Source organism: Coenobita brevimanus, chromosome 87, assembly GCF_032717465.1.
Source record: "Coenobita brevimanus isolate Jiangsu-jjx chromosome 87, ASM3271746v2, whole genome shotgun sequence".
In the NCBI taxonomy this organism is placed as follows: domain Eukaryota; kingdom Metazoa; phylum Arthropoda; class Malacostraca; order Decapoda; family Coenobitidae; genus Coenobita; species Coenobita brevimanus.
The window spans coordinates 18,675,219-18,696,963 of record NC_137040.1 but is presented as its reverse complement, the minus strand read 5'-3'; the positions used below and the strand labels follow the sequence as shown (position 1 = coordinate 18,696,963).

The window sequence follows — 21,745 nt, the reverse complement described above, 5'->3', positions numbered from 1 at the left end:
CCACATCAGTGAGAAGGTACGGAACATGTATACACTTCTTGATAATATGAGAATAGCTTTCACATACATAAATGAGGACATGCTGGGAAAGATAATAACATCATTCATCACACCAATCCTGGAGTATGCATCAGTAGTCTGAAATCCTCAAGAAACACAGAAAGGATTTAAAAAGTTCAAAGGGCCACTACAAGATGGGTAACAAGCATAAGGGATCTAAGCTACGAAGAAAGACTAAAAAAAGTGAATCTGCCAACACTACGGGAGAGAAGGAAAAGAGGATACATGATTATGCTATATAAATGTATCTCAGAGAAAGAGAAAATAGACATCAATAAGTATGTAACCCATGGGGAAGCATCAGCAAGAGGACACTGCCAAAAACTGCATAAAAAGAGAGGTGATGTGATAAAGACGTAAGGAAATTCAGTTTCCCTAATAGGGCAACTGATCAGTGGAATGCACTACTGAATGAGATAATGTGTGCCAAAACAATTCACAAATTTAAGGATATGTATGATAAAAGTGATTTAATGCAAGGGACAGTACGAGCTTGACTCATTCCTGTTAGGATACAATAAGGTAAGAGCAATTAGGTAAGAACACACACACACACACACACACACACACACACACACACACACACACACACACACAAGGGCACGAATTCTCCTAGTTAAATGTTCCTTGATAATCATATGAGGTAAAGCTTAAACTTTTCTATCGTGACTTACCATTGCTACACACCATACATGCAGAACAATGTCGAAATTACCTAGAAAGTGCTGTATATTTCCCATAAATGGAACCTTAAACACGAATAAAATTAATCACTTGAACACAAGACATTCCTTCCTTTCTGCCTTCGTGCAGCTACGGCATTACCCCAAAAAAATATATATATACCCACAACACACCCTTTCCACTGTGTTCTTTTAAACAAGCAATTGCACATTTGTGGTTCACTGTTCATTACTTTTTCATCTCAGCCTAATGCACTTCCTGGCCAGTGCGGGTACTTCGCATATTTTGTGACAAAGTTCGCCCCTGTATCCAGTGAGCAAATTCAGTTTTATGAAGAAGTTACGGTCACCAACCGCTTCTATGTATACTGAAATACACTTGACTCCAAATATAATTCTACTGCCAGTGCCCCATTGCATGAATAAATCACCAGCAATAAACCCCCGATGCTCAGTTAGGCGAGATAAAGTAGGCAGTGACAAGTTGTCTGACAGTCACCTATGGCAGAAAACAGACTGCCAGGACGGGCAGAAAGCAGGACGTCCTCCAATTGCCATAGCATCGAATATATCAGGATATTGCTAATAATTTATTTTTTCGACAGTTGGGTGCACGCAATGATGCGTAACAAAATTGCAGAGTGATCAATCTCTGCATAACCAAGAAAATACCGGTGCATTTCCATGGGACGATGCATGTGAGACTCTCAGGGACACGTTTTGCTGCAGTTATATTTTTACAGTGTCTCGCATGTCGGGCTTCAAGGGTGATAGATAAAACAAAGTGGGAAGTAAACAAATCTGTCCAGTTAAAATATACATTTGGTGGATATATGTTAGAAAATTTAAACTTCTAACCTCACTGGGGGAGGCGGTGGCTGAATCTGTTGAGGTGACCCGCAGTCCTAATGGATCCAGGTTCGAATCCCGGCTGGGGCAGGAAATAGTTTCAGGATTTGATATCATAATGCAGATTTACTGTTCTGCCAGAAGACCCTCCAACATGCAGTAAAAGTACCCCTATTAATACCAATACACCAGTCCTGTATGTGACAGCCATAGCAAGTATTCAAAATGTACAGTGGGTGTTAGTGTGACTCTCGATTCTTGTAGTAGGAGTTAAAGATGAATACAGGGAGTTGATCTTAATTTATGATCTTCAGAGAAAATCTAAGTTGAGCAGGGTATGTATTACAGAGACTTAATATACTAAGTAAGTCTAGTTGGACCCCTCTTCTTGTTCACTCTCTCCACTACCTGTTGGTTCTATAGTTAGCCTCCTTCTGAGCGCTGCTTCCTAAATTCTGGTGTAGCAGGGGTGGTGTCACGTGTGTTACACTGTTGTTGGAATGTTCTAAAAACCTGTGTGTGAGTATGTGTGTATGTGTGTGTATGGTCACTAGGCATTGTTCGTATGCTATCTCGCTGACACACTACCTATATCATCCCCTGACTTGCTGCTTCCAGTGTATTGTCAACATTTCCTCAATTACACTTGCAAGCTCATTTCCCGTTCCCAGGCTTGCCTGGTGCTCTGTCTATCTATTTATCTATCTATCATATTTTCTATAATTAATTTTATTTATAATATGGAGTCCTAACATTGCTCGGTCACGCGCTGGAGATTCTCTGACAGTAATTATCATTGACATATGCTAATCTGTTAGTACATAATATTGATTATAATATTGTATACATATAGTATTCAGAGTAAATTGCAATGATCTAGGAATATTACGTTTTAAACAAGTTGTATACATATTTGAATCAATGCACTAAAGGTAAACTATTTAACTGTAATACTGTACATTGGTTATTGTAGTGAAATGCATACATGCAAGAAAAAAAAAAACAGTTCAAAATTATGATTATGGTAAGAGTTATTAATATTTCATTTAAAGATAATGCTACTGGTATGCCATACTTCTATACCATGGGTCATTCTTCTTTGTATTTAATATATATATATATATATATATATATATATATATATATATATATATATATATATATATATATATATATATATTTATATATATATAATTAATACTATATACAAAATATGTACACTTCATTCACGGGGGTTAACTTGGATGTTAACTCTACCCCCACTAAATACTGACTCCAAATTTGCAATTCTTGCATGCATTCTGTGCATTGCGAACAGCAGTACTGCAAATACAATGCAGAAGATTATAAAGACAGTAGATGCTGGGCTATACACATAATATGGGTTAAAATACTCGAACTCAAATCTCCCCAGGGTTTCATTGTTTCATTGATCAGTTGCATAGTTTCAAACTTTGGTGAAGTTAACTTAATACGTGTGCTCATGTTTAAGTCCATATCAGGCAGTGAGTGGAAATGTTTGTGTGTATGATTGAACATGGCGTAGTGATTGATGGTGGATAAAGTGGACATGGATGGTGTAAATACCGCACAGTAGTCTGGTGCTATGTATAATCCTGAGGCTGAAGTATGAGATGGTGGTATATCTGGACAGACTATGTAAACTGATGTGTTATTAGTGAAATAAAATAACTGTGAGTGTCCGATGCGTTGATGGTGTACAAGCTTATCTGGAGCAAAAGTAAAGTTGCAATGATTATGAATATTGTTATTTCTGATGATAGCCATTTCACAAGGGACTGTATCAGTAGGCTGAAACGTGAAAATGTACGCAGGACAAAGATGAACAGCATGTAAGGACGTGCGGCACTTTCGTTCAATCGTTGATTCACTTGCGAAAGTGACAGTGTTCCGTCTCTTGGAAACCATGATGAGTTCGGTGTCTGTGTTGATGTTGATGATGACCAAAGTGTTGTTATTTTTAGAGGGGAAGGGGTGTATTTGGTATACTGTGAACAGGTCTTCAGTTATGAATGGTACATGAACTACCACTGATGTTGGTGTTAGTGTTGCTTCTAAATATGGATAATATTGCATGAATTCCCTACGTCGGAACAAAGGCTTCAATTTATGTTTACGTATGCCTTGACTAATTATCTGACGTTGCTCATGAACTGGGAGTAAGTCAATTGTGATCTTGCCATCACCAGCATTCGAAATTCCTTGCATAAGTGCCCTGTAACGAACTCTAGTGTTGTCTAATTGTAGCAGAATTGTGTCAATATGTTCTGTGATGATGGAGAAGTGTTGGAAAAGTGTTATGTAACCATCCATTTCATTTATTTTATCTACACTTTCGAGAGCTATGTTTTCTGCCTTTTTCAGATTTTTCACAATTGTCTTCATTGCCGAGTTATGTCCTGTGATGAATTTATCTTGGTATGTTAGTGCCTGAGCTATTTTATTAAATTTGTTGTTTATTTCTCTATAGCCAGTCCAAAGAACTGCGCCACCCAGGTCGAACAAACTGCCCTTTGGGCGAGTACGTGTGATGTTGTTCTTGTCGCTCAATACCTCCGTTCCATAAGATGGGAGATCTTGGATCATGATGAGCATAGTTGACTTAGCCTGTTCTATTTTCCATTTCTCTAACTTCACTATTTCATTCACTTCCTTTGTGTTGTGTGCTTGTGAAACATAGCTTCCTATCATGAAGTCCAGGGTTCGCATTGGTTTCGCGGTCTTTTCTAGATAAGGTAATTCATACAAGTAATCCAGACTTATTTCAGTACTCATGACGTCTTTTACGATTGAAGCCGTGGCCGTTGGAGATATGAGGCATTCTTGTCGTACTATGTGTTGGGGGTCTAAGTGCGCATATCATCTTGCTGTGTAGAGGAGAATCCATAGCATAAGTCCCTTCATCGCTACCTGCCTACAAAAAAAAAAAAATCTATTAATTTTCTAATATGGTCATGCTGTGGTCGATGTGATGATGTGCGTTACGGTTGATTGTTATTTCATTTATAGAAGGAGTTTAAATCGATATTTAATTCTCGTAAATGTTGTACTGTAGATTTTATTGGAACAGTTGCACCTATGTTTGATTGTTTGGTATATGACCTTAATTTATTTTTGTAATTATTGTTGTTTTCTTTGCTTGGTTTCTTGAGTTATGTTCACCTGTTCGGTTGTATCCGATGCTGAATAATTATTGGATAGTTCCCTTGAAACTTGTTTTAAATGGTCAATATGAACTTGTTTCTCTTCGCCACTAGACAGTGACTTAATTAAAACTTTGTTTGCTTTTATGTTAATTACTCTGTATGGGCCCTCAAATTTTGAGGATAATTTATTGTCTCTCGTATGAATGATACCATAAACAATGTCTCCTAAGCCGATAGGTGAATCTCTTGCATTCTTGTTAAATGTCTCCGTCATTTCTTCCTTGGACATCGTTAATTGTTTTTTGACTCTTTTGTGTATGTCCTGGAATTCACGTAAACGGAGTTTAATCATCGTAATTGTATAAGGGCAGACTGTCACCTTCTAGGAGCTCATATGGTAGTTTTTTTATGTCCCATATATAATGAAATGTGGTGTGTCACCTATGGATTTATTTATAGATCCATTAATTGAGGCTTCTACTCTGGGAATCCAATCATCCCAGCTTGCATAATTCTCATTAAGAATGTGTCTAATACTTTTTTGTTTTGTCTCTCTACTAACCCATTAGATGCTGGGTGACAAGCTAAAACGTTAACCTTTTTGATGTTGTATTGTTTACATATTTCTTGTAAGATATCAGAATTAAATTCTCCTCCATTATCACTTATTAGTACCTTTGGGGTAGTAAAGCGACATATTACATTATCTGTTATTGCCTTTGCTACTGTCTCTGCTGTTTTATCTTTAATTGGAGCTAAAATTACATAACGGGAAAAATTATCCATTGCTACCAATAGGTATTGGTTATTATTGTATGATAATGGCATCTTGAGTAAATCAACAGCGACAACGTCCCATGGTTGATGTGGTACAGGGTAATTACCCATCGGTGCAGGTGTGGTTGGGTATCCTTTGTGTTTTGCACATGATTCGCATCTGTCTATATGCTTGTTTATATCTTTTCGTAATGAAGGCCAGTAATATAACAGCTGGGCTTGTTTGAATGTCTTATCCTTTCCAGGATATCCTGCATGTGGGCTATCGTGTATCGTTCGTAATACTTGGGGTATCATGTCATTAGGCACTACCAACTGGTCAGTATTTCTTTGGCGTTTTGGTTGTTTCGGGTTGATCTTGTATAAAGTATTATTGACCATTGTGAATTGTTCGAGTGGTACATGCAGTTTGGGTAATTGTATGTCATCTCCACTTTCTAACTTGTATATAACGTTAGACCATATTGGGTCAAGTCTTTGAGTTTTTCCGATATCATCGTGGTTTGGGATGTCCCCTTTGAGATCTAATGCGGCAACCTGAATTGTGTTCGGGTTCCTAGATAATGCGTCAGCTACTATGTTCATTTTACCTTGTATATAATGAATTTGTACATTGTAGTTTCTTGCTCTCCTCCCAGAGAGGAGTTTTTCTTTAAACATACCCACTAGTGGTTTATGGTCGGTGAATAAGTGGATTTCGTAACCATATACCAAATCTCGAAACTTTTGTAATGCAAAAACCACTGCAAGTGCCTCTAAGTCTGTAGTGCAATAATTTTTCTCTGCACCTCTTGTTTGTCTGCTGGCAAATGCAATTGGTTGATTTTTTCCTCTTTTATCTTCCTGCATCAGTACAGCCCCTAATCCTTTAACTGATGCGTCTGTACAGACAAGAAATGATTTTGTGAAATCCGGATATGCCAAACAAGGTGCATTTGTTAGTTTAATTTTTAGATTGTTAAATGCCTTTTTTTGTTCTTCTTCCCATTGGAATATAGCATCTTTTTTGAGTAGTTGGAATAGAGGAAAGGCTATATGAGAGAATTGTGGTACGAATGACCTACAGTACCCAGCTAGACCTAAAAATTGTCTGACTTCGTCAGTCGTAGTGGGTTCAGGAAAATCTCTCACTGCCTGTATTTTGTCATCAGTGGTCTGAATACCATTAGAACTTAATTTGTGGCCTAAGAAATTTATTTCCTTAAAGAAAAATTTGCACATAGAAAGCTTAATTTTTAAACCAGCATCACTAAGCTTTTGTAGGAGTAAGTCTAATTTCTTGAGATGATCTGTAATATTTTTCGTTGCGATTATAATATCGTCAAGATAAACAAATATTCCTTGTCCTAAAATTCCGGACAATACGTAATTCATAAGACGCTAGAATGTGCCTGGGGCTGTCCTCAGTCCCATCGGCATCTTTGTATATTGGTAGTGTCCTCTATCTGTGGAAAAGGCAGTGTATTTACGTGACTCCTCTTCAACCGGTATTTGGTAATAGCCATTTAGTAGATCGATTGTTGAAAATATATTATTTTCCGGTTCAATATTCTGTAGAACGTCGCTTAGCAATGGCATGGGAAATCGGTCTGGGATTGTGTGATTGTTTAGTTTACGGTAATCAGATGTTTTCACAGCTGATACTGTCTCAGGTACTCTCATTCTACTAGAATCTGCGGGTGTGTCGACCATACCTGCTTTACTGCACTGCATCTCTACCTCGTTCATTAAGTCTAGTAGGCACATGCCTGGGGTGTACGCCATCGTCTTGGCGATCTTAAGGGTCCTATCAGGTAATTTACACAAGGCAGCTACATAACCAATGATGTCCACGACGAGGTCTGGGGACATCTTTCCATCATCTGTTATCCAATTTGAGTTTTCCAAAGTAACTAACAATGTTCTTTTGATTGTGGAGACATCAGCAGTTATTTCACTGAGCACATGATTTATAGTGTGCTGCCTTACAAGATCTACAATCTTACGTAATTCTGGAATTATACCTGGCAAGAAGTTCATATCTCCAGAAAATTTCTACAAAAACTCAGTTTTAAATTCATCATATGTCCTAGCTTTGAGGAGCTTACCTGATCTCAGTAAATTGCTTGCTGGACATCTTTCCTGGCTTATGCAAGATGAAAAAATGGCAATTTTCTCTTGTTCATCGAGGATGTGTCGTTTGATGAAGATTTGTTCGCACTGACTGACCAATGAAATGACGTCAATACGATCTTTTTCTGTGCCAGAGAATTTTGGGGCAGTTTTATCTTCATGATAAACATAAACATGAGGTGGGGATGTTTGATCCACGGTATTTGTTGCATTATTCATTTTCACTGTTTGCTCTGTTAATTTAACTTGGACTTGTTTATCGTTGTTTGAGGGAATGGTAGAATAGGTTCGGCCGGAACAGTGAACCCTGTTAAGTATATTGGCATACGTGTGCAAGTCAGCGACAAAGTCCTCACTTGCTACGTCAGAGGGGGTTTCCCACTCATCATCTAGAACTGATGTATTTGTTTCTTGATCTTTAGTTTGTGTTGAGTTTTGCACAATGGGTGTGTTGCCTTGGTGCTCTCCTAATTGTGAATCTGTTGTTGGAGCTAATTGTTTTTCATCTGGTATTAACATGGGTGGTGGCGAAAATATCCCTGTCATTAAGGTATTGTGTTATGAAATATGCCTTTTGTGTATGTCCTAACTAAATAGATGAGTAAATGAGTTGTAATAAATGATAGATAGTGAGTGTATAAGTGTATATATAGAAATAAGTAAAGGAGTTGAATATAGCTAATTTTAGCACTGAGAAGAAATGAGTAAGTATAATTTCACCCACTTGATACAGATCGGAGAGGCGTGTCGATGCAACTGTCGATCTCGGAAGAAAAATGCTGGGTTGAATGAAGATCTCTTGATAATTCTAGGGCTGTGTTGATGGACGATATTACTAAGGAAATTCCATGGCCTGGTGCTTGTGGTGGTAAACAGCTGTAGTCATAGGCAAACCTCAGCACAGAACGTCGAATTTCCAACTCAATACTGTGGAAATAAATGAGTAGGAGTAGGAGCTACGTGAATAATGAGTAATGAGTAGTGGGTGAGAAGTGCCTGGTATCAGTCACACGTTGATTGCGTGGCCTTATGTCAGCAAACTCGCGTGGTGATGTCATCTCAGCAGATACATGGTGACCTCGGCTTCCCACATTGGTAGGTGTAGTGAGTAAGTGAGTAGCGATGCGTAACCTGGGTGAAGAAAGGTGAGTAAGATGCATTATAAATGTGGCTCTGGTGTTTTGCTGTGTGTCTTCTCTGCGTCAGCGATGGAGGTAGGCGGGAGAGAGTGTTGGGGTTTTGTGTGCTTGTTGCTTTGGTCTTTCTTTTTCTTTACTTGCTTTGTTTTTTATTCTTCTTGCTGCTGCTTGAAGTTACGTGAAGATTATAGAGTTGTTTTGTAGACTTGTAGGCTCATAGGCTTGTAGACTCGTAGGCTGTATTTTGTAGGAATTCACTGTAGAACTGAAGCTAATCTTGTAGAATCTCGCCTGCTTTTGTAGAAATTCACTGTAGATTCGTAGACGAGGTCCGTACTTTCGCTGCCTCCAATGTGACTCTCGATCCTTGTAGTAGGAGTTAAAGATGAATACAGGGAGTTGATCTTAATTTATGATCTTCAGAGAAAATCTAAGTTGAGCAGGGTATGTATTACAGAGACTTAATATACTAAGTAAGTCTAGTTGGACCCCTCTTCTTGTTCACTCTCTCCTCTACCTGTCGGTTCTATAGTTAGCCTCCTTCTGAGCTCTGCTTCCTAAATTCTGGTGTAGCAGGGGTGGTGTCACGTGTGTTACACTGTTGTTGGAATGTTCTAGAAACCTGTGTGTGAGTATGTGTGTATGTGTGTGTATGGTCACTAGGCATTGTTCGTACGCTATCTCGCTGACACACTACCTATATCATCCCCTGACTTGCTGCTTCCAGTGTATTGTCAACATTTCCTCAATTACACTTGCAAGCTCATTTCCTGTTCCCAGGCTTGCCTGGTGCTCTGTCAATCTATATATCTATCTATGATGTTTTCTATAATCAATTGTATTTATAATATGGAGTCCAAACATTAGCACCTAAGTGGTGACACACAGTGAATGACAGTGGTGGCGAGCGGACGTGTTTACGCGACCTCCCGCCCCTGGTGTGACTTGGCGCTTCATAGCAGCCTCGGTTCAGCCTGTTGACCCTGTCCCCTCCCCTGCACTTAAGGTTCATGACCGAGTTGAATGTGTAGCGGCAGAATGTGCTCTCTTACAATCTACCGGTACTGACCCAGTGAACTTTACAAATTGAAGCGGGGATGCGGCTATCTACAAAGTTCTGTGATTCAGTGCTTGAAAGACCTGGAACTTTTTCGCAATCGTGGTGGACGAGGTGGTAGACGGATTGTGCACACAGTGCCTGTGATTACGAGCAAAAAAAAGAAAACAAAAAATGTTGTACCAAGACCTCGCAACCTTTGTGAACTGCCACATGTATGTTATAACCTTCCTACCCTCCTCCTATCCAACGTAACCTCACTGACCAACAAAATGAAAGAAGTGATCGAAGCAGTGCGCACTACAGGCTGTGACATGATGGCAATTACAGAGGCGTGGCAGATTACCCCTGAAGTGTGTAACGTTCAAAACTTTGTGTTATTTCACCATCTCAAGGTTAATCGTGGGGGTGGAGGGGTAGCGTTGTTTTGTCGTGCTGACCTGAATCCCTCACACCTCAGTGTTGAGATTCCCGAGGGAGTTGAGGCCTTGTGGGTTAGGCTAAATCCCCATCTCCACCCCTGTCACACTGCATCTGTCATCATGTGTGTGGTGTATCACCCTCCACATGCCCCCACTGCCCATCTCCTCACCAATCACATCATTGAGACTGCCGACACCGTACGAATGAGATTTCCTTCTGCAAAGCTGGTTGTATGTGGGGACTTCAATTGCCTGGACATCAGTGAAATTTTACACCAGCTAAATCTTACACAGGTCGTGAATTTCCCCACCCACGAGCAAACAACCCTCGACCTTATCATCACTGATATGGCCCAGCAGTACTCCCCTCCCCAACCTCTCCCTCCTCTCGGCTGGAGCACCCATATCACCATTCTATGGACGCCGGCACCTAACACCTCCATGCCAAGGCAAAGGGTCACCCGATACCACCGCCCTATGCCGGACTCTGCCATGAGGGAGTTTGGAAGGTGGATAATTCAGCACCAGTGGAGGAAAGTTTTGGATGCTGAGGATGTAGATACCAAGTAGAGGAACTACGCCACAACCACGACTGAAGCCTTTCACCACTTCTTCTCTGTCAAAGATTTCTCTGTGGACACATCAGATGCCCCATGGATGACACCACGCCTCAAGCGACTCATTAAACAACGCAATAGGACTTATTACACCGACCGTGTCCTGTTCAGGTCCCTGAGGAACAGGGTCATCAGGGAGATCAGGGCAGCCAAGTCATCCTACTACCCAAACAAACTACATTACCTCAAACAGCAAGACAGCAATCGGTGGTTCAGTAGAGTCAAAGCTCTTTGTGGCTTACAAAAGCAAACTTCTATTCTTCCCTGTACCTCTGACTTATCACTTGACCTAGCAGCTCGAGAGATTAACAGTCACTTTGCCTCTATCTGTCAGAGTCTGCCCCCTCTCGACCCTTCTCTCCTACCTGCCTACCTCCCTTCCCCCTCACCATCCCCCTCTGTCTAGGTGGCCAACGTAGCTACAAAATTGAAGAAACTGAGGCATAACAGATCTACTACACCTTCTGACCTGCCAATCAAAATTTACAAAGAATTTGCCCCAGAACTTGCTCTCCCACTGTCCTCCATAATTAATGCCTCATTATCTCAAAACTCCTGCCCCAGTGACTGGAAAATTTCCTACGTACGTAACACCGATCTCCAAATTCCACAGCCCACAGTCATTGAGTGACCTCAGACCAATTGCCATTACCCCTATCCCGAGCCTTATTTGTGAGGATTTTGTTTTCGACTTGGCATATGATAAAATTAAAAACCCAATAGATATACAACAATTTGGTAACATGAAGTCCTCCTCCACTACTCATTGCCTTGTCAGTTTTCTTGACTTCCTACACTGCCACCTGGACAAACGCAACACCTCTCTGGCTGTTGCTTTTGTTGACTTTAGAAAGGCATTTGACCTTGTTGACCACACTGTTGTCATCAGCAAGGCCATACGACTGGGACTTCATCCACAGCTGACAGCGTGGCTGGCTGACTTTCTCACTGGGCAACAGCAGGCCGTCACGTATCAGGGGTCGATCTCCTCCCTCCTCCCCTTGACCTGTGGGGTTCCCCAGGGTAACAAGATGGGTCCACTGTGTTTCCTCATCCTCATCAACGATGCCCTCACAGACACACCGCATCGGTGGAAGTATGTTGACGACAGTACCGTTGGCATTCCCATCAACAGCAGGCAGCCGGACTACTTGCCACTCCAGTCCACCCTGGACAGACTTAAGAAGTGGACTGAGGAGAACAAAGTGACACTCAACCACACCAAGACCGTGGTGATGCACTTCTGTACCTCCTCACAGGCCGTGGCTCATCCCTAGCTGTCAGTGGGCGCGCATCCCCTCCAATTGGTCCAGTCCACTAGGCTGCTCGGTGTAACGGTGGATGACCAGCTGAGCTGGAAGCAACATGTCATCAACATAGTGAGGACAGCCTCATATACACTGTACATGCTGCATAGACTCAAGTCACTGGGAACGCCAGCGAAGGAGCTACGTGAAGTTTATACCGCCTTCATACTCCCTACCCTCATGTACGCCTCCCTAGCGTGGTCCTCCTCGCTCACCCTCACACAACAACAGCAGCTGGAGAGGACACAGAAGAGGGCGTGCAAGATCATCCTGGGCCCTGCCTATGACGGCTACGACAATGCCCTGACTACCCTGAGTCTGCCAAGGCTTTCCGAGAGGCATCGGGAGGCACTAGGGAAGTTCGGGAGGGGGCTATTATGTCACCCTCGTCACCGACACTTCCTCCCACTTGACGCTTCCCCACCACGCTGCGCTACAAGGCACATTAACAAGCTTGTGCCGATCAGACCGCCGAGGACTGACCAGTACATTCATCCATCCATCGTGCACATGAATAACTCAGTCAGTCTAGTCCTAGGTTTTGCATAAACTATGTTAAGTGAACCCCATGTACAGTAGCTCCCAAAAGTATCTTTAAAGTGTGGTGCAAAGAATGACAAAATGAATAGACTGAAACATTATTCCCGGCCACTTGTCGTCTCGGTGCGGTTGGTACACATGGTTAGGTATCGTTGGTGGTACTGCTAATAAACACATCAACGCCACTGTGTGACTGTAAACATCCATAGACTTGTAAATGGTGACAGTTCAGTAATATTTATACCTCTGTGTTAAAGACTATAACCCATTACACACATTATTTTGTGATAATTGCATCTTGGGAAACATAGTAACTGCGGCGGGCAGAGTTGCCATGTTCGAATACTGACTGTGATGGGCTGAGTTGTCATGTTGGAATATAAATGAAGGAATGAATTCTCCGAGCTAGGCCTGTATTAGACCATATAGCCCTGATAGGGTGATGAGAGCGCTAACTTTCAGCTAAGTAGCTACCCAGGTGGGGCGTGAACTCTCTACTTCATGGTCTTGAGCTACGCACGCCACCATTGAGTCACCCAGCCCCCCTTGAATATAAATGAAACTCAGATTATTAAACAGCTCGAGAAAAATACCCATCACAGTTCTTTCGTTATCACAACCACAGATTACCAATGCAGAGGTTAATAATAGCCTATAGGGTCTGCATGTAGGACAATTTTAACCACACATCATTATTATACATACTACCCGAATGTGGCGATATCTCGGTTTCGGAAGGTATTGTGGTGTTTCGTTACGTGAATGGCACAGCTTCATAGTAGGTGTCGCGTCGATTGAACAGAGGTCTGGATGCAGTGGTTATTAAATGAATGAAAGGAGCCCCCAGAGTGTGTTCAACCTTACCTTGTATTTATTTTACATATGATGTCCAATATAAGAATGAATCTCGCATGTCACCTCCACAATACGGCTGGTGTATCAGTGACTTGGGTTTATACGCTGCTCTGGGGATTAGTTTCAGTTAGGTTAATTTACTGTCTTTACATTTCGTTTACCTCTACCTGTCTCTAATATTTTTTTGCCGTTCACATTATACTGGGTGTCATATATCTCCGAGTCATAATCACAGATATTATATAAACACTTTCTCAAAATATGTCAGTTCTGGGAGAGCTTGTATACTATTTATCTAGAGCGATGATAGCCTTCTGCTGGCACTCGTGAAAGCATTACTGGTGAACCATAGAAAGAGTAACCGTGGCTATGTTAAAACCAGTCTTTGTCATCATTATAACATCAAATATATCTACATATGACAAAGTGATTAGTATTACATTAGAAAGAAAACGGTATATACAATCCCAGGTCATATACAGGTGTATGGCAACCACTCCCCAGCATGCAGGTCTACCAATTTTGTTGCCGCTTCACGCAACACGTGTCAGATACATCGTCCATTGTGTCAGAATGTATAGTATTTTTTTTTTAAGATACTTTTGGGAGCTACTGTACATTGTCAGTGTATCACTGCTAACCCAATTAACCAATTATTATTATTATTATTATTATTATGTGGAGGAGAATAATATGCAGGAGGACTACTGGACCTTGGGAATAGGCTGTAAAGCCTATGCCCAGAGTTGAAAACATTTTTAAAAAATCAAACATGGACAATCTGCAGCCTGGGAAGTCGCATGAGGACCGGGTGCATGCTCGGTGTGACCCATTGAACCGTGTGATAAGTCCTTGGGTTTTCACCCGCAAGTCAAATAAAATGTTGGCAACAGAACTTTTTTTTAGTATTGAAATACCAGATTTGGTACTTTGAGCTGTCGTAAGTAGGTTAATTTTGCACGATGTTCTGTAAATCTGGCAATAAAATAGTGTATTTATTTTTGAACTAGCAGGGGTATTCGACGTTGCTCAGGTGAAAAAACTTTGTGCATACCGGCAATGCTTGGAACTTGGATACCCTCCTTCCTGTGAAAGAAACCCCCTGGGTCCCATTTTACCCATTAGACCACGTTCCTCCATTGGCCCACTTCCCCGATGGACCTACTCCCGACAGACCTATCATCCCATTGTCCATGCACCTCCCCTTTCCACCTATCCACTCAGTCCACCCTATCCACCCATTCACCCACTCTGCCCCACCACACCCATCCACCCCCTCCACCAGTCCGCCCTCCACCCATTCTACTTATTGCACCTACTATTCTCATGGTTGTGGGAAATTTTAAAACTATGGTAACTGGCCACCATGTTTCCATCAACTTGACAATTAGTTCTAATTTGTTCTAATTCTGGCCATCAGGGGCGCCACTTTATAGCTTTATATTACACCAACAACTCCGCAAAATACTACCCTTCTTAGACCTCTTAAGAACCATCAAGAAAGCCCCTCTTAATTTCGATAGCAGACAAACACCATAAAAACAAGTTACTTCAAAATTATATATAAGATTATGAAAATATCAAAACGATTTACTGGTAAATACTTCTTGTAAGTGAGCAATCTCACAGCATTCGTAAAGTAGAATATTGACCTGCTATGCCAGCACGTACTGTATTTATAAATAACGCTCTTCTCGCAGATGAAGCTTATCATGTCCAGTCACAGATCTCTACTCATAGATGCGTATTAAGAATGCAATATCAGAATTGCAAAACCAGTTATTCCTCCAACTTTTGACCGGCTTGTCAAAGGCATCGAAACACCAAGTATGTCAGTAGAAAGCGTTAATACTAACTGAAGTGGGGACTACATCTATATTCATTTTTACCTGTATTAGCTATAAATCATGGGAAAAAAGTTGTCAATCACTTTCCAAAAGAGTTTATCATGTAGCGAGGATATTTCTTTAGCAGTACAAAGATAGGATTTGGTTCACAATGCATCGCGGTAGAAATAAAAATGTTTATTCCTATAACACATACTGTATTATTGATGATCACATATTAGTACTGATAAATATTGTTCTTATGATAATTACTAAAATAGACGGCAGTTAATCTATAGTAACATACATTTATCTGGCAGCAAATATATTTTCAGAATAATTCTAAATAAAAGTGGCCTGAGGATTCTTAATAAAAATCATTATCAGTCTCGCTGGTGAACAAAGGTGCCCGTGCCTAACCACAATCATCATCTGATCGTCGTCGTCGTCGTCGTCTTTGTTGTTGTTGTTGTTGTTGTTGTCGTCGTCGTCGTCCTTGTTGTTGTCGTTGTCGTCGTCGTCGTCGTCGTCGTCGTCGTCGTCGTCCTCCTCCTCCTCCTCCTCCTCCTCCTCCTCCTCCTCCTCCTCCTCCTCCTCCTTACCAATTTCCATGACAAAGGAATGGGTGGCATCCACAAACAAAAGAATGCAAACGAGAGAAGCTACACACATAAGTGCACACACACACACACACACACACACACACACACACAGGAATTCAATCTAGGCGGACATGTGACACCGGCGCTCCGTACCAAATCATCACGGCCAATGGCATTACCTAAATAGTACCTTTGTATGAGTCAAGCTCAGTACCAGGTTAGACTAAATGATTGTTCATTATTAAAAGGAAAAAAATAATAAGTTTAAACAAGACTTGTAAAAACAGGAAATAGAACCAAGACAAAAGAATACGCTGAGTCATCTCTGAGGTTTGTTTAGACTACAAGAACACGGAGATTGTAAGTACATGCTTTGCACTTTAAGTATTGCAAAATGGATACATACTTCAGTAAAACAAATTTGGAAAAAAAAAGAGATAAAGGTAAAAAGCAAAATGATGATTTCTGCCAAGAACTGGTTGAAGTAGAGACCCACAATAGACTGGTTGAACGTGTAAACAAACTAGAAATGGCTTTCAAAAATGAAATTGATGAAATAAAGAAGCAGATGCACTTGCAAAAGGAAGAAATAGAAAAACTAGGAAGGGAGGCCAATAAGAAAGACACAACCATCAGTGAACTAACAGTGGAATTGAGTACACTTAGGAAGAAAATGAGTGAAATGGCAAGTACAGTAGTCAATCACGAGAGTGTTATGGAAGAGTTCAAAAATGACACAGAGACAATTAGGCAAGTTAGCAGTCTTACTGACCAGAGCAGTGATATTGAGGAGAAGATAACACAAGTGAATGAAGCTGTGCAAAGCTACAAAAATGATGTAGAAACCACGTATGCTGAAATGATGAAAGTAAAGAAAGACTTAGAAACAAGGGTGGAGGAAAAAAGCATTAAAAAGGAGGTGAAAAGAATAATCCAAAACAATCCAAAGTTAGTCAGATTCAGTAGAGATAAACAAATCAATAGTAATCACTGGTATAGAAGAGGAAGAAGTTAAAAACAGATCACAAGAGACAAAAAGGAGATGGCAAATGTAAAGAGCTTACTGAAAGAAGTATCAGAGGAAATTTGTAGTAAAGACATAGAGGAACACAAAAGGTTAAGGAAATACGAGAAAAGCAAGACAAGACCTCTGAAGGTGACTTTCCAGAGTGTAAACACTGTGGAAGAGATACTAAAAAATGCAAAGAATCTTAAGGAAAAAGAGGAGTTCAAAAATGTATGGATAAAAAGATGCCTAACACAAGAGGAACTGGAATTACTGAAAGAGAAAAGGGAGGAAGCAAAAACAAAAAATGAGGGAAGATCAGAAGAGGAGAAGAAGAATTTTTTTTTTACAAAGTAATAGGATTGCAGGTACGAAAGTGGTACACAAACAGGATGGAAGAAAAAGGAGGAAGGTAGTAGAACCATGTCATGACAAGTATATAAACAAGATGATAAAGTTGATGTACTCAAATGTGGATGGAATGGTATCTAAATTACTAGAGATGAATGATTATGTCAGAGAAAATGAACCACAAATAATATGCCTAACTGAAACAAAATTAATACCAAGGATATCAAATGACACACTAAACTTAGAGGAATACAATATATGGAGAAGAGACAGATATTTAAAAAAGGAGGAGGAATTATAATATTAACTAAGAAAAATCTAAAAGTCAAGGAAATAAAACTAGATATACCATCACAAGTAGAACTGATTGCAGTAGAGATCGACACATCTGAAGTTAAAGTAATTGTAGCCAATTTGTACATGCCACCCACGTCAAACACATGGGAAAGAGACGAATATGAGGACCTGGCAGGGAGTACAATTCAGAGTGTAAGATCATTGCTACATAAAATGGAAGAGAAATCGGAAAGAATTATACTAACTGGGGACTTCAATACAAATATAAATTGGAATACTCTAGATATAAATAGCCAAGAAAGCTGTTGGGACCAAAAGCTCCTGGATCTCGTACAAGAGTTTTTCTTAACGCAACATGTGAGGGAAACCACCAGAAAAAGAGGACTTGATGTACCTTCAGTGCTAGATCTAATATTTACAAGGCAAGAAAATGATATTGACAGTTTAATATATCACCCTCCACTCGGCAAAAGCGATCATGCAGTACTAAATTATAACTTCAGGATAGCATATGACATAGTAAACAGCAATGATACTTACAAAAAGAGCCTAAACTATAAAAAGGGAAATTATCAAGACCTAAAGAAGTATTTCTTAGAAGTTGATTGGGAAAATGAGCTTAGAGGACAAGATTTAAATGCTGTATATAAAAAAAAAAAAATTGTGAATTTTATGAAATAGGAGTCCAGAAGTACATCCCACAGCATAAAGAAGCAGATAAGAAAATACAGAAATGGTTCAATACAGAATGTAAAAAATCAAAAGAAAGACGAGATTTGCTGTGGAATAGATACAGAAGACACAATAGTGAAAGGGCGTATAATAATTACAAACAGGCAAGAAACGACTATACAAGAATAAGGAGGGAAGCCCAAAAACAGTTTGAGGAGGATATAATAAATAAAAGTAGTGATCAACCAAAGCAGTTTTACAGCTATACCAGAAGCAAAACTAAAGTAAAAGATATAATACAATCCATTACGGACGAGGGAATCACTTATACACGAGAAAGATATTTGTGAAGCACTAAATAAGAATTTCCAATTAGTTTTTACAGAAGAAAAAAATTCTGAGAGGGACTATGTGGAACACGCATGTCCACACATACTACCAAATATACAAATAGCAGAAAAAGTAATACAGGAGGAGTTAAGTAGATTAGACAGAGGAAAAGCAAGTGGTCCTGATGAAATTTCATGTTGGGTATTACGAGAATGTGCAAAGGAGTTATGTAAAACATTATTTCTAATTTTCAAGAAATCCTTGAGTCAAGGTAAACTACCTGATATTTGGAAAAAAGCAAATATTGTCCCCTTATTCAAGAAAGGAAATAGACAAAATCCACTCAACTACCGACCAGTATCACTGACCAGTGTTGTAAGCAAGGTATTAGAAAAACTTATAAGAAAAGCTTGGGTAAATCATCTAGAAGAACACAGTATCATAACAGAAAGACAGTTTGGTTTCAGAAAAGGAAAATCATGTGTTACTAATCTGTTAAGCTACTATGACAGAGTAACAAACACAATACAGGAAAGGGAAGGATGGGTGGACAGTATCTATTTAGATTTCAAGAAAGCTTTTGACACAGTACCACACCAAAGACTTTTATGGAAACTGTACCATCAAGGAGGAATTCGAGGCAAACTGTTTTGTTGGATACGAGACTTTCTCATAAAAAGAGAAACGAGGACAGTGCTAAGAGGAAACTACTCATCATAGAAAGAAGTGACTAGTGGAGTACCACAGGGTTCAGTGCTGGCACCAATCATGTTTTTAGTGTATATAAATGATATATACAGCAACACTGGAAATGAGAGCTATCTGAATATGTTTGCAGATGAGGCAAAAATACAAAGGAGAATTACTAACACAGACTCTTGTAGGGAGCTACAAGAAGAATTAAATAAACTTCATGAATGGAGTAGTACATGGCAAATGGAATTCAATGTGGACAAGTGTCATGTAATCAAGTTTGGTAAAAGTGGAAAAAGACCTGATTGGGATTATAAGTTAGGAAATAAAACCCTATACACATCAGAAAGAGAGAAAGACCTAGGTGTGATTATCAATAACAGACTATCTCCGGCTGACCACATTAGCGAGAAGGTACGGAACATGTATACACTGCTTGCAAATATGAGAATAGCATTCACATACATAAATGAAGACATGCTAAGAAGGATAATAACATCATTCATTAAACCAACCCTGGAATATGCATCAGTAGTCTGGAGTCCTTATCTCAAAAAGCACATAGACAAGATTGAAAAAGTTCAAAGGGCCGCTACAAGATGGATACCAAGCTTAAGGGACCTAAGCTACGAAGAAAGACTAAATAAACTGAATCTACCAACACTACAGGAGAGAAGGAAAAGAGGTGACATGATAATGCTATATAAATGCGTATCAAGAAAGGAGAGAATAGACATAAATGATTACTTAACATATGGAGAAGCATCAGCAAGAGGACACTGCAAAAAATTGCATAAGAAGAGAGGTGATAAAGACGTAATGAAATTCAGTTTCCCAAACAGAGCAATTGATCAATGGAATGCACTACCGAATGAAATAGTGTGTGCCAAAACAATTCACAAATTTAAGGATATGTACGATAAATATGGTTTAAGACACGGGACAGTACGAGCTTGACTGATTCCTGTAAAGATACAATTAGGTAAGAACAATTAGGTAAGAACACACACACACAGGGATAGGCAGCATTCCCAAGTGTAGAACATACATGTTCTGAAATTCTGAGGATAATTTTAGGAATTTGTCTATCTATCTATCTATTGCCAGACGCCTCAATCCCGTTTGGGGTGGCCACAAACAAATCGCCTCCAAGTCGCCCTGTCCCTCGCCATTTCACTGCCCTGCTCCCAACTCACACCCCCCTCTCTCATATACCTCTCCACCCCATCCCTCCATCTCATCCTCGGCCTCCCCCTCCCTCTTCCCTCCTCCACCTCACTCACATACACTCTCTTCGTCAGTCTTTCACCCTCCATCCTCTCCACATGGCCAAACCACCTCAATGTGTTCCTCATAACGCTTCCTATCACATCCACATCCACACCACAACGCTCCTTTATATCCTCATTCGTCAGCGTGTCACTCCATGTGACTCCACAGGCTCCTTTTAAATAACTCATTTCCACTGCTCTCACTCTTGACTTGTGTCCTTCCAACAACGTCCAAGCTTCACTTCCATACGTTAAATCTGAATAAAGGTAAATAACTAGTGGCCAGAATTTCGAGTACACCACTTATCTTTTACCCAATTCTGGAACACCAGGGAGTTTATAAAATAACTTAGTGAGGTAAATATAATGCCTTCAAAATTCTTATATGGAGATTATTTTTTCCTCTCTGTTTCCTGTAATGATGATCTTAAAGAGGAACGTCAATTTCATTATTTTTCATTTCGGCTTACCGTTTCTCAGTTATGGAGTTGTATAATTACAGTACTTCCAATATAGTGACTTGCATTAGATGAAGTCCCTAAGGTGCCAAACCGACTACTGAGCACAGAATATAAGAAACCGTGACGGGATGGTGTGATTACAGGATAACTTGATGGACCACTGCCGATTTGTGTCAAACCGAGAAGCGTCGATTAGTGTGAATCGGCCTTACAAATGTTGATGATCAGACATCGGTATTATAACAAAATGTGTACTGGACGTTTCTAGACTATTTACAAGTTGACTTGGAGCCATTTTTCAGATGATATGTTATTGAAGTGATTTTTATTCGAAAGCTAGTACCAATCGAATGACCAAATGTTTGGTCAAAAGGTTGGAGAAACAGTTTTCTGTTCGAAAGGAGGTCAGCTCGATTCCAGATTGGGGAGGGGTACACTATGGTTAGCTGAAAAAAAAAAAAAAAAAAACTAACGATCTTTCACAATTTTCACCGACTTTAGAGATAAAGACCCTGGCTAATACCAACATCCTAGCATGTATTCAGTACTGATGGTGAGAATTAGCTCTGAAATGATAACACACAAAAATATGCAGCACGTACGTACTGCAAAGCGTCAGGGAACATGTAGGCTATAGTACGAACGAACCAA

The 21,745-nt window shown here is 40.0% G+C and overlaps 1 protein-coding gene and 2 pseudogenes across 1 annotated transcript in view; all 3 read left to right on the top strand.

Annotated features, from left to right (window-relative positions):
- The window catches only part of LOC145411018 (cilia- and flagella-associated protein 157-like), a 354,153-nt gene that overhangs the window by 208,606 nt on the left and 123,802 nt on the right, over positions 1 to 21,745 (top strand). The gene's annotated exons all lie outside the window — the stretch shown is intronic.
- On the top strand, positions 10,117 to 10,690 carry LOC145410955 (uncharacterized; annotated as a pseudogene).
- LOC145410954 (uncharacterized) lies at positions 10,744 to 11,807 on the top strand (annotated as a pseudogene).